The sequence below is a fragment of the Dicentrarchus labrax genome, unplaced genomic scaffold (genome assembly GCF_905237075.1).
Source record: "Dicentrarchus labrax unplaced genomic scaffold, dlabrax2021, whole genome shotgun sequence".
NCBI lineage: Eukaryota > Metazoa > Chordata > Actinopteri > Moronidae > Dicentrarchus > Dicentrarchus labrax.
The window spans coordinates 5130417-5145676 of NW_026136713.1; the positions used below are offsets into that span (position 1 = coordinate 5130417).

Genomic DNA, 15260 nt, shown 5'->3' on the forward strand with positions numbered 1-15260 from the left:
GTAACATGAGGTCAGATAAAACGTTTTTGACCTGTCATAACAATTGTTGAGCAACAAACCTGCTTCAACTCTTAACAGTCCATGACAGGACATTTTACTAAACATTAGAGAACTTAAAAGTTGTTTTCATGGAGAAACTTGTGATAGCACGGCTGTCAGGTGATTCTGATAAGTAAGATAATGATGAGGATTGTTGTACAAATGAGCAGGAAATTGAGTTTTCTCTGAGGTGATCCCTGCACCCTCCAGATAAGGCCCTGTTGAGCCATTACAATAACAAGTGCAGGGATTTTTAATATTGACTGACTGAAAGAGCATAAGCTGCAGTACAATATGCCCACCCTGGTCAGGATTTATATTGTGTGCCCGTGTGATGGCTCAGTGGTGAGATCTATATTAAAAACATCAAGCTTGCCAAATAAGTATCATACTATTGTAAAATCATTCATTTTAGCATTAACCCGAAGTGTCCTTCCAAGTTCCCCTTGACAGACCACTTATTATTTTTGTTCTTCAAATCCAGCAATAGTGGGGTATTACATTTTATTTTATAATCCAAGGATAAGTGATTTGGTTTTGTCTGACTTAATTAAAATTCATGGAGATGACCAAAGACTATAAATTTTTCTATAATAACCTAATGAAAATATTTTTTTAATATAAATATTTATCAAAATAGGATGTCAAACATTGATAACTATAATAATAATTGTCTATAATCAAGCAAAAACATGCCTACAGGGAAAAAGGGCACTAAGAAGTTTACTCAAATTTGACTGATTTTATAAACCGTAGTTGTTTACAGACATTTGGGATTAGAGTGGTAAAAACGACAAAATCTAGGCTGGAGCCCAAGTATCGACTATGTAGGAGAGAAGTAAATTATTTAAATCACTTCTGAGTTTGTGTGATCCTTTTCACTGCCTTGAAAGCAAAGACTTAATGCTCTTGTCTCAGCATCGTGTAGGCAGAAATGTGCTTTAAGTGTCTCTCAGAGATTAGGCATGGTGCATCTGTGTTGGTGTTGCTGTGCATTTTGGTGTTATCCTCTTATGGTTTTATTCTCTTAAGGGTGAGACCTCTTGCACAACTAATTGCTAGCAACTGAAGCAGACATCTTGGCTATCTCTAAAATAACGCCAACATTTTCAGTTTCCTGTCAGATATAGAGAAATGTCCTCCAAACCTTAACAGACTTCTGTCATGTTTGTATGTGTGTTTAGATTAAGCAAGTGACTTTTCTTATCTATTATGCCAATCATAGTTCTCTTCATCCTCTCTGCTCTGTGCACACAAATCACACCATGCCATGATATCTATCTATGTAGAAAATACACATCCTACCAGACAGGCAACAGATAATTTACCAACTAGGTGGTCATAGTGGTAAAGTGCCCCTGTTTTTCTCTCCTTTCCTTCCTACAGTATCTGCCTCTGTTGACCACTGTTTGAGAACACACGTATGTGGCTCAAATGCTGCCATAAGAATCCGTCAGCTTTCGCCAACCCCCTGCACATCGTCAGGGCCGTAACTAAAACTTTAGAATTACTGAGGTCATGAGTCCCAGCCCCACTATGTAGATACAGGGACATGGAATAACAGGAACGTACTGATGTAGAGCTGCTATGCTGGCCAGATGCCAACCTTTGTGCACAACACACCTTGTAATTTAATTACACTACACTTACTACATTACACTTTAACTTAACACTAAGAAACATATATCTATATATATTTTTAAAAAGACCAAGAAAAAATACTAGGGACACAGCCTCGGGATCCTCAATGGTAGCTACAGCCCTGTGCATGAGTGGGTGTGAGAATTGATTTTAGATACCAAATTGTGTCATTTTTATCAAGGGCTATCATCAATATATAATTTAAAATCATGGCTTGAAGCGAGCTTTGCAGGACTGCTCATTGGAGTTTTACTAGGCCCAGGGGAGTAGGCTCCCCTGGGCCCCTTTGAGTTAATGCATGCCACTATGTGGGAAGATTCCACCATCACTCGTGATTTATACCCCCAGAGGAGCAAAGACACAGCAGTACATAGGCATTCACTGTTGGTATAGCAACATTTATACAGTTTTTGAATCTGCTAAGACCATGCTTATGTGTATCTGTCATGAAAACCCATCTTCCAGGTATTCTTTCTCAACATGCTACACTTGTTTTAGTTTTTATTCCCATCCCAGGAAATTATATTCTGGTGAATTTAAAAATAATCACAGCTATATTGTTCACTTGAACTAGTGTTGCACCTACAGTGGGGACATGCTGTCTCTCTCAAGTGATTACAGTGATGTGGCTCAGTGTTCTGGGGGAGGTTTCTCCTCTCACTGTGTTTTGGAATGTAGGATGAAAACAGATACCTCTGTTTAGTACACACTAGCTAAGCCCAACTTCACACCACAAACTGCCTCCTTTGTGTAGTACGGACCATATTGTTTGTTTGCCTCTATGATGTAAATCATGTTGATCTCCTCTAATTTTGACTGCTGGCTTTATGGAATCAGTTTAATTTAGCAGTCCTTTATTTCCAAAACAAATTTAACAGGTCCTGACTATGACCTTTCTCTTACATGTTGACGATTTGCATTTTCCACCCTTTTTTTTCAGCTTTGTGATATGGAGTCACACTGTGTGATCCATATTCAAATATTATTTAAATCAGTTGCACCGCATTTGCATGTGAAATTGAGGATTTGAAGCCAGGTCGCCTGCATACTGATGAGAGGGACAACCTTCATTGGAGTGAGGGTTGATATTGCAAATAAATGGGACAGGGTATTAATAATTGTCGTGAAAGGAGTGTTCTATATTGCACACTGCCATAAAAGTGTTTTTCTGGTCATGTAATGAATCTGATATCATTCTCAAACCCTTTTGCTTCAGCTCAGGAAATGATTATACTTACCTCAAATAGAGAGACCCAGCCATGGTGTCACTTTTAAGGACAAAATTACCCACAAGATGGCGGCTTGTTCATGAACCAAAAAACCTTTTATATTTGTGGCCAGGGAAAAAAAAAGAAAAATACCTAGACATACCCAAATAATGCAATTACAGAGGGTTATGTCACCTAGCCATTGTGTTCTGCATTCATATGGTAGTATGATTGGGAAAATGGAATGACAGATTTATATGTTATTTATATGTTGTTTATATGTTCATCACAGCTGTTAAAATATTAATTACACAAGTATTTTATTCATGAAAGACACATCCATTATAAATAGCTTATTTTCTGTAATTGTCAACAGAGTATTATGTTAGTAATACTAAAGTAAAACTTGTATGACATTGCATCATCAATAACTAAATACTAATATTTTAGATAAAACCAATGTAAACAGGGCTAACCCACACATTTGCCTAATTTTGTTTTAAAATGAAGGGAGAGAGAGAGAGAGAGAGAGAGAGAAAGAGAGAGAGAGAGAGAGGGAGCTGTGCATTGCTACATAGGTAGGTAGTTGAAATTGAACTGAGAGCATTGCTGTCTTCGATTAACTGCAGATTTATCCATACATTATGTTGCATATTTGATAGCTCACAAGAAAATAGATTAACCAGTAAATCTGTGCCTTTATTTTGATGTTTCATGAATTTGTTCATGATAATTCTAACATGTCTGAGCTTGAAAACACTTTTGTTACATTTTAGGTAATCTATAAAAAGCCAGCCAATAATACTTAGTAGTCCAACAGCAAGGAGGCCAGCTCAGCATCTGTCTTTCACCTTTTTTTTTGCGAAGCTCTCGCCAGCAACTAACAGCCAGTCTGAGATTTCTCTTGTCCAGTGGCCTCTTGCTCTGTCACTCTCTCTTTTTCTCTTCTTAGCTTCCTCCATCAACGTCCTCTTCGGCTTTCTGTCAAAAATCTGTAAATCATAAGGAGGGCTGAGACGTAGCCGCCGGAGGACATCAGGGAAAACCAGAAAATATTTTCTCCATAAAATATGATCCAGTTTAACCGAAATCATTGACATAGTAGGTGGTGTGTGATTTAGTGCTGTAAAGTGTTACACACTACTTGCAACCTGGCAATACCTATACGTATACAGGACGCAGAGTGGGAACGGCAGAGGAACCATTCACTCCTCCCAGATATGTTTACAAAGAGATATTGGGTAGTGATGAGCAAATACCTTAAACCCCCCAGCTGTAGCCTACAGGTGGATGCTGGGGTGGTGGTGGGGCTTACAAAACAGGCAGGCAGCAATTCTGATGCAGGGCAGCAGTGGGATTGACAGAGCAGATGGAGAGCTGGGAAATTTTGCAGCTTAAGTAGACCGCCAAATTGGAAGGGTGTGTTTGGTTTGTGATTATGGAGAGTGAGGCATGTTATGTGTGTATAGCAGCGCAGCTTGAGTTGACTGCCTGAACTAGCTTGCAGGTGTCGCTCCATTTTAAAACGATTATTTTGAGGAAAAATCGCTTTAATCGTCAGAAAGAAAACAAGTTAGTTAACGCTGACTAACGTTAGCTGACAATATTATCGGAACAATGGAATGAGGTACTGGCCCCAGTGTTGTAAAGCAAGTAATTTGTGCTTCTTGTTAACATTTATTTCCTTCAAAACGGGGGATTGATATTTTTTCCAGTTTTGCTAGTACCGTTTATTTAAGTGTTATATGTGCTTGTCTTAGGTTGTTCATACCCTAAAACTCAACATGCAGCAAAGCTAAAAGCTGAATTCGGATTCAAATCTTAAAGTCATCTCAGCATGTTACTGTTCATTTGCATTAATTTGTTTTTCAAATTATTAAAAAATTTCAGAGTTGATAATAGTTCTGTTCTCCTACTGTGACCATGATGACAATGCTGTGCTAAGAAAGGTATGCGTGCCAGTTTGATGGTCAACCACAATTCAGGTGTCTTGTTGTATCTAGTTTTCCTCTTCTTTGCCTTGACATGGCATACCAGCTGAGACCTGCTCCTTACAGAAAGGTCTGTTTTTATTCCACCAACTGAAGCAGAGGTAAGGAGGGACAGAATCGATTGTTGCGGGCCAAATTGAACCTGTGTCGAGCTGCAGGCAGCCACAAGATAAAGCCTCTGACGCTGTCTGCTGTGTTTATCATCAGGTGGCCTTTTCTGTGTGTGCTATGCTGCGATTTTGATGTGTTAAGTCATAATAGGGGAGCCACCATTCTTTGGAGGGGCTGCCAATAAAATCGCAGACAGAGGGGATTATCTTTCATGTCAGCCCATTATTGTTTCCAGTACACTTTTTTTTCACCTGGAGAGGCCTCTGCCTCGATTTCGCTGCTTTCTATCGTGCTTAGCCTTGGTCCATTTTTTGTTTAGATGTAAAAGGCAAAATTTTCAATGCAATTCTCTTTATATATCTTTAGATTCTCCATCCAGTTGCTAGCTCCCAAAATATTATTTTTACAGTGTAAGCTGAGCCTGCAGCTGTCTGTAGAAAGATGTACCACCCATATATTGACTGTCAATTAGATACACCAATTTTTATCACATGCAGCAGACATGCCTTAGTCATCTAGAAGTATTGAAGATACAGCAGCAAAATAGTTTTTTTTCCACTATGTCCTCTGCCAAACCCACTCCCTCCACCATCAGTGCTAATTTGCCACAGTAAGTGTGCTCCTGCGAGTGTAGAACCTTGGCAGAGGATGCTCATACAGTCTGTCTGGTCTGCCTTGGACGTGAATATGCCCCAACAGCACAGTCTCTCCCAGCTTGTGTGACCCCTGCTTGTGGTTTAGTCTTAAGAATCACAGTTCCAAGTTATCCGGTCTTAGCAAGACCCCATGTTGTGAGCCACCGCATACTCAGTGGAGTGTGCTATCTCTGTTACACAAGTCGTTATCTGGGATGACCAGCTAAATACTACCCACCTGTTCCCAGAGAAGGTGGGCAATAGCCCTGTAGCTCATCAGGCAGGCCATTAGCAGGAAATGACAATGACTCCAGTAATTTTATGGGCACATTTAAAGACTTTCTTCTTTGAGGAAGACAATGATAATCCCCTCTTTCTGCCCTTGGGCTATGTTTCCAAGCTGACTTAATCAAGTGCAGAAAAGAATCATACCAGTGCTTTTCAAGCATGCAGCATAGATCTCCAGGATGTGTTTAGATGCTGGCTATGTCCTGGCCCACTGACATACACCCACGTCCCTTGGTTTAAGGAAAAGAGGAACCCAAAGCTAAACCTCCCTCTGTTCTTTCAAAAATGCTTAGAGGAGAATATTCACTTCTTGGAGTTGCTTGCAGTTGCAGTTAGAAGCTGTATCCAGGGAGAGACTGAATTTAACTGTGTGGATATGAAGCTGGACAGACAGTAACCACACGTCCCCATTCAAGGCCCATGGTTTTCTGTCAGGTTTTATGAACTTCTAGCGCTTTGCTTACAACCTATAGTCAACAATGATGAAAAAAAGCCACATACAGGTATTACTGTAGGAGCCACAACTAAGAGAGCTCTTAGGGCATAATAACAGTATCATTTTCCCTTCTGTCTATATTTTCCTATATGAAAAGCCCTCAGTGATAATTTTCTACAGTCAGAGGCTTCTACCTCAGGTTTGCCTACTTCACCATACCCTTTTTAAAGTTGATGGTGCTGTGCTTTTTTTGGCCTCAATGTTCTTAACACAAACTCGTATAATAACAGCCTACAAGGGCCACACAACTAGTTGTCAAAATAAGCTTGTACAGTATGGCAGTAAGAAAGCATAATCTGCCACTCTCCTTGTGTGAATTGAGGATGAGTTGTACACAGACATAGGCCTACATTGAATAACCTGGTGATCAAATTGCTGCCTAAACGGGATGGAGGAAGATGATCTTTTCACACATGTATCTTAACCAGGAGCCCTTTTTGATGTGGTCTTCTCAGACTTCAACGCAGACCATACTGTATCTACTGACCACAGTTCAAATCAGATAATATTGAGAAACACTGCCTAAATTAGCCCCAGAAAAACTGTCTCCTCACTGACTGGCATCATTTTGTAATAATCATTCCCCCCCAGGATATGTTTTGCAAACATATTCCTGGTACTTTGAAGGTCAACATTTCATTTTCTTGGTGACCTATATTCATGGAGAACTGTACTACGCACATTCAGGGCAATGACAGCTTCCAGCAAAGCCTAAAGCTGTTGGTTATTACAATAGGCTGATTGGCTGCAAGCTACAAACCCCCTAAGTAATGGCTAAATGGGAGCACACAATGAAGCTGCCTTGGGCTACAAGATAACAGCACAAACACCCCAGCCCTGCATGTCTTTTGCAGTTCTACTTCACTAATGTTTTTACCAGCCCTATGACACTTAGCAGTACCCCCTGAAACTGTCGACTCTTAACTGGCCAGAGGCATCAGAAGCTTTCTCTCTGTCCACATTGTTTGCTTTGTTTGCTAATATTTTCTCTTTTTTATTTATAAAATCAGTCTTTAATGGAAAAGTTAGTGGCTCTGATAATTCCAATTTCTAGGATAGTAAAAAAACAAAAAAAGCATTCCAAAAAAACCTTAAAAGACATAATTGTATGTCTTATGTCTAGTTTTAGTGGAAGGCAGACTGAGGTTAAAGTAGGACCAGATGTACCATTGGTGACATTTTGGAATTGTATTATCATTAATGAAACTTTGTACTTTGGAGTAGCCTGATGTCTCTCGGTGAGAGAGCTTCTGAGAAGTAACATGATTGGGTGTAGATGTAGCTATTTTATGGCTATTGAGCATCTTGCATGTATATTCACTACACAATGTTAACCACAAAATGAATCTGAAAAATACACCTGAGCCAAGCAGATATAGTTGTATGCAAAAGTCAGGGCACCCTTAAAAAATAACATGTTTTGGTAATTTTTTAATTGAAAAGATGTAAACATAGCCTCTCAAGGATATGGAACATAAAACACAATATAAAACATTAATGCATAGTTTTATGACCATAAATTGCAAAAGAAATTGAAAAATAAAATATTGTGGCATGTGTAAAAATCTGGGCACCCTAAGAGTTCTGCTGTGACCTTAATCAGCTCCTTAGGCCGGAGGCAACAGTTGTTATTAGGAAGTGTCAGCTGGTGCCAATTTCAAAGCTTTACAAATACTCAGACTCTTCAAACGTTGTCCAAATACTCAGCAACCATGGGTTCCTCTTAGTATCTGTGTTAGACTGTGCTATCTTCTTATAGCCTTCTCTTTTAGTTTTCAAAGTATTGTCAGCTTGCCGTTCCCACAGTGCAAAATGTAATTAAGACATGGCAGTTTAGGGGAACTGTGGAGGTCAAGATGACTGCTCATACGCTGGTGAGAAAGGCAAATCAAATCCTGATGTGAATGCAAAAAACCTGCAGGAAAATTCAGCCGACTCATGAGTTTTCACTGTGCAGCCATGCTTGCACAAACAAGATCTTGATGCAAGAGTCAGTTGGAGAAAATCTTAGCTGCTTCTGCATCCTAAAATCCAACACCAGAAGTATGCAATAGAGCATCTACAGAAGCCTGCTGCATTTTGGAAACAAGTGCTTTGGACTGATGAAGATAAAATAGAACTCTTCGGCCACAATCAGCAAAGGTATGTTTGGAGGGAAAAGGAGCATCAATTCATTAAAAGAACACCTTGCCAACTGTTAATCATAGGGGTGGATTTATCATGCTTTGGAGTTTTGTTGCAGCCATCGGCACAGGAAACATTGCACGGGTGGAGGGAAAAATGGATTCCTACTAGCAAATTCTGGAAGCAAACATCACACCATCTGTAAAAAAGCTGAAGCTGAAAAGAGGATGACTTCTGCAACAGGATAATGAGCTTTTTGCAAGGAAGAATGGGAAAAAATCCCAAATGCAAGAATTGATAGATTTTTTTGCTGGCTACAAAAAGCATTTGGAAGCTGTGAAATCTGCCAGAGGGGGTGTAACGAAGTATTGACAATGTAGGGTGCCCAAACGTTTGTACATGCACAATTATATTTTTGTTCAGTTTCTGATAAAAGACGTGACTATGCATTCATGTTTGCAGAAAATATATTTAGTTTAATGTTCCATATCCTAGAGAGGTTGTGTTTACATCTTTTTAACCAAAAAAATCACCAAAATATGTTATTTGTCAAGGGGTGTCTAACATTTTGCATACAACTGTACACAATTTACAGTTTACAGGTCCAGGCAAAAACAGTTTTAGGGTTTGATCCTTGTTAGTTCAATGGCTGTGGTGGTTGAGATAGAATATGACTTAACTATGCAGGTTCCCCTTTGCATAATGTGGTTTTGACTAAAAGCAAATAGTGTAAAGGTTGGAATATATTCAAGGCTTTCTTTTCTTTTACTTTTAGCCCTTGCTAAATAATATTAAATATTTATATAGATTTTAATAATATTAAATAAAATATACACTTGAGTGGAGAGTTGGACAACTCTTAAAGCTTAATGAGGTTCTGGAGTTTAAACTTACAATTTCTCTTTTCATATGGCCACCGTATGTGTCAGTGCTTGTCATTAGTAAGCCCTTCTTTTGGCCTGGGGAAGGTGTAGACTGCCATGCATTCTCTCCAGTTCACATGGAGTCGCCAGCTGCTTCCTCAGATCAGTTGGTTTGGGGTTCAGTGTCTTGCTCAAGGACGCTTTGACATATGGACAGGGGAGTCGGATATCAAGTCTCCAATCTAATGCAGGCCCAACCTTGCTAAACTTCTGATATTGGACGAGATCTGCTATTCTCAGGGAGGTATGGCCGTAAGCTTATGAGGTAATGATCCCACCACTCACTGCAGAGACACCCAGACCAACTAGTTGAAGTGGCTAGTGCCGCATTATTAACACAATCCCCAACCATCTTCCCACCCATAACCCTGCCAGTTGCATTTAGTGGAGCACCAAGGCAGTCTAGAAACATTACATACAAAATTGTTTTGATATTGACTTCTGATATTGTTTTAATATGGTTTGTATTATATTTGTGTTTTTATGTGTGCCCTGAAAGTGCCTTTCAAGGTTTTCTTTTTTCTTCATACATTGATTAATGCGAAAGCCTGATTGTCTCATACTCTTCCAGTAGAAAAGCCAATCTATTGCTTTTTTTTTTACCCATCTATTTGTCAATGTGTTTTGGTCATGCCACATACATCACAGCCCTGGATTGCTCCCAATGCTATATTCAGCACTCTGTATGAGGGGGGGGTAAAAACAAGAAAATCAGCCAGTTAATTCATCTCCCAGCTCGAAAGTCTCATTACACTGCTGATGAGTTTAAGGATTGCCTGAGGTGGAAAGAGGTTGTGTTTATGGCTCGGCAATCGTGCGTACCGAGTCTCCTTGTCTCGTGGATGGAAAACAAAAGACATGCCGACACTCCAGCCAAATTAATACTGAACACATCCCTGGTTAAATACTTCATGATTGTACACTTATTTAAACATATGTTTCTAAAGATGTATATCTTGTATGAAGACTTTATATGGTTGCTGCTAAATGAAGACAGATAAGGTTGGTGGGAAAATTGATCTGACCTTTCTCACCGTGTAAGGGATATGAATCTCCCCACATCTCCTATATTAGTTTGATATAGGGATACAAGAAATCCTAATTTAGGCAGTTACATGTAGGTCACAGCACAGCTACAAGCAGAAGTGGAACAAGTTTATGTAACCTATATGCCTGTTCCACCACACCCTTTTTAAAGTTGATGGTGCTGTTCTTTTTTTGGCCTCAATGTTCTTAACACATACTCTTATAATAACAGCCTACAAGGCCTCCATCTTTTCTTTACAAAAGATGAAAAGTAAATTAAAAGAAAGGGACTTACAGGCCATTGTGCATCTCGTAGCATAAGAATCACAAAACAGTCACCTGTATGAATTAAATGAGTTAATAAAAAATTTCTGCACTTAAAATATTCAGGTCTTGTCAAATTGTTATCCATGGATTAGGCACCACTCGTGCGTGTAAAATCTGTTCACGTGTACAGGGTCACAGGCTGACTCGGATTGAGAGGTGTGGAGGTTGCTGGATCATGTCTGTATGGTAACTCTACTTACTTTACTTAATTCTTATGCACTTAGTGGACATCAGATTTTTGACACTGAAAACGTCACATTTTCCAACATAGTCGGGTTGCAGGTGTTGCAGGCTCACGCACCCACTGTTAGAAGGTTGATGCACCTGAACGTTCAAAAATAACATAACCGTGCGGTATAACGCAAAGACGTGGTTATTGTGGGGTCAGTGTATGATCCAATACTTTTGTTATTGGATTGGATATAGGTTAGGATGATGCTTCTAACATACATTTGCTGCATTTATATTGAGGGCTGTGCCTTTAACTAAATAATTCAAAATGTATTCTTCCTGCCACTGCCAAATACCTTGTACCGAGTTCCACATCTTCCAGTCAGTCAGCCTGTTTAATGCATTCAGTTACCTTCCCATCCCCTGCTCCGCTTCTCTTGTTAGGGAACCACCATAACCAGTCATCTGCGCTGGAAGATAAAACCAATATGCTGAGGGGATGTGACCTACCATCTGACAGATGCCTATTCAGTATGACTGCTCAGCTTAAAGCCAATCAAGAAAAGCCTGGATGTCTTTTCTCCTCCAGTGAATGCATAATTTCCATCTAAATCTCATCAATAATCAGGGATGTCTATGGCAGCAATTGGCATGATTGCCAGAGTTCACAGAGCAATGCTTGAAATATGTAAAGGATTGCTGTCTCCATGGACGGTTGGTGTAAATCAAACACATAATGATTCAGTGCCCACATTCCTCATTGTTGAACCACCGGACTGCTGGGTAGCTCGGTCGGCTGGTCGCTCGGGGCTCATGACATGAGATGTATTGTCAGCGGAATGGACAGGAATTCTAATTTTTCTAATTTTAAAGACTGGAATTAATCATTTGTTCCATCCATCAATAAAAACTTTTTAGGGGAAGTTATGCACAGAAATAGTCAGATAAATAAATAAAGACAAAGTGTGTTTTAGAAGTGCTGGTTAGCTAATCTTTGGACACAACCAGGCTAGCAGACTCCCTGTTTCAAGTTATTATGGTGAGCAGTGTGTATAAAGTGTATAAACACATTTCTCAAAATTACTTTATGATTTATAAAATGTCTTTATGATTCCAGATAAAAATTTACTGCAGTTCAAAACTAACATCAGATCACAAAAACTGATGTGGACACACAGTAACAAGACTATGTGAACATGTACACCGATCAGCCATAACATTATGACCACCTGGGCATCCTGGTGGTCATAATGTTCTGCAGCCCCATACCAACGAACTGTGATGCATTGTGTGTTCTGACATCTTTCTATCAGAGCCAGCATTAACTTTTTCAGCAGTTTGAGCTACAGTAGCTCGTCTGTTGGATCAGACCACATGTGCCAGCCTTCACTCCTGACGTGCATCAATGAGCCTTGGCTGCCCATGACTCTGTCACCGTTTCACCACTTTTCCTTCCTTGGAGCACTTTTGATAGGTACTGACCACTGCAGACCGGGAACACCCCACAAGAGCTGCCATCACAATGTGGCCCTTGTCAAAGTCGCTCAAATCCTCACGCTGCCCATTTTTCCTGCTTCTAACACATCAACTTTGATGACAAAATGTTCACTTGCTGCCTAATATATCCCACCCACTGACAGGGGCCATGATAACCAGATAATCAGTGTTACTCACTTCACCTGTCAGTGCTCAAAATGTTATGGCTGATCAGAGTATGTATATGAAGGTTTTCTTAGAATAATATGTGGTGATTGGGGAAACAAATATCTTCATTGCTTCATCAACAAAAGGAATAATGGAAGGCAAGCAGTCTTTGAGTCATCACCCACCCTCACACTCTTCTCATGAGTCATGTACCACCACACGTGTGCAGACGGTTAAGCATTGGAAATGTAATTTCTGAAATATGCTCAGCAGTCCAAGTGATAATTTGAACAGACACATATTTTAGCAAATTAAATATCTCAAGAAAAATTATACATTCAGAAATATGGCTATGGGAGATCAATGACATTTAACTCTCTGAGTTTAAGGTAGTAACTAATGCTAATACATGCATACTTATTCCTTGCAAGAGCATAGTCACATTACCTCATCATTTAGTTTGTACATATTACATTTAAATAGACTTATTGTCATTAATGCTATTACCGAATTGTATTAGTGAAATTATAAAGTTGTAGTTTCAGTTTCAATTAAGTAATTCAATTAAGATGTGTTTTTGTTCATTTCTTTTCATCAGACCACCATATTGCATTCACAATGTATTTATTCAAGCATTGTTATAGCTTATTTCCATCTTCACAACAAAATGATTGTCAAACAAACCATCTCATTATTGATTTCCTGTAGTCTAGAAAGTCTTTGCAATTCATTTCTGTGAAGTTCTTGTAAGCTGTATTACTTAGGAACTGTATAGAAAAAGTCAAACTCATCTGTCTCACCTTGAAAAATGTTTAAATTAATTAAATTTAGCAAGATTTGTGTAAATATGCCCATATAAAGAGTTTACTCTGTCTATCTCTCACAGAGGGAGCTCTTGAGCCACAAATGGGAACATTCCAGAGACCCAAATGACAGGAGGGAAAAGAGAGAGTCTGTGAAAAGAAGAGAACAAAGAGTTACTAAGATACAGGATGAGGAAGAGACAGGAAAAACTAAGCAGGATGTTTTGGGAGGGAATGTGTAACAGAGAAAAAAGGATGAAGATTTATAATCTACTGTACCTCACTTAGTCCCAGCCAGTTGTCCCACTGAGATTACACTTAACGGTGGCATTAGTTTATGGTTTCTTTTTGTATTAACACTGTGGTCAACTTCAGGTCAGTTATGAGTTAAGGTTGACAAGTTTTTATGGTGAAAAAAATATTAAATAGAGTCACTCCGCCCAGAGAGAATAATCACACAACCCTGCGGTTCTCTTCATGAAAAACTTTTTAGCCCTTATTAGCCATTTTTTGTTATGTTTTCTGGTCAGCAAACTCTGCTCTCATCAACCTTGCATTCCAGCTGACAGCTGTGGCAAGATCAGACAGACAAAATTAGCCTTAAGCTGGTAAACGTGGCACTATTAAACAAGGTAAAGGGCCAAAACAGAGCTGAAAGGAGAACATTTCACTTGTATTCATCAGGTGGCCAGAAACACGACTTCAAATGAATGCTAATGTTGGTCTGTGTCTGCTGGAGGCATACATTTATAATTTTTTGCTACTTACTTAGTCTCAGCATCTGTATAAGGTAGTAATATGTCAGATGCTGTGATTACGGCTTCTTCCGTCGTCCTCAAGTGTCAAAGAAAATCAGTAAATGGAGTTTTAAGCAAAATCACATTTCACCAAGGTTCATTCAGTCAAATAAAATTTTAAATACATCACATTTAGATAATATGTAATTTAGTTGATCAATATATAATATAAATACATCTCAAAAGTGTGTATTAAAACAAGTGTGGAGTACATCATTATTGTCAATCATGAATTAAAATTTTGTAAATGTAATCTCTTTTTGTGTAGCTCAGGTCAAGACTGCATATATATTAGCTGCTTGCATCATGGCTACTTATGAGAATCTACTAAATGGTTTTCTTTTTGTTGGTTTTCATACAATCTGCTTTTTCCATTGCCTGAACACCATATTAAAAGATCTTGTACTTGACTGTTATTACAGAAATTGACACATAAATAGAGAAGATGGCATGCCAAAGATTTATTTTGAAGTGAGGTTAAATTACGTACTTATCCCAGTCCCTCCAGAAAAACGCGATTATACGATCGCATAATTCAATGCATAATCAGCCAAAGTCCGCATATTAATGCGGAGGCCGCATTTTTTAAAATACGCCGCACTTTCGCCTCATAAATTGCCGATTTCCGCTCAAAATATCCGGGGCTTGCATGATTTCATAATCCCCGCATTTTCGTTGCAAAAAAAGTCACATATATCTTAGCAGAAAGTTGAAAAATGTTGCGTTTACTTCGCACAAGAGCAGCCATTTTCCCCTGTTGCCATGGGAACGGTATGAAGTGACGTAATAACGCGACGTGAACATCATCGAAAAGCTGTAAACCCTGCGATGAAGCCGCAGTTTTTGCAAGTTCCCGCAATTTCATCGCATAAAATTGCATAAATATCCCGCATATTCCATCGCATTTTTTAAGAAAATGTGCCGCATAATCAAGGATTTCTGCCCACAACAATCACAAAAAAACTGTGTTTTTCTGGAAGGACTGTTATCCATACAGCAGAGGTCAGCACGACCCCAGTTTGGAGATGCAGACATG

General features: G+C 39.1%; 1 protein-coding gene across 1 annotated transcript in view; it reads left to right on the plus strand.

The window, feature by feature from the left end:
- diaph2 (diaphanous-related formin 2) overlaps nucleotides 1-15260 on the plus strand; it is a 370395-nt gene that overhangs the window by 248087 nt on the left and 107048 nt on the right.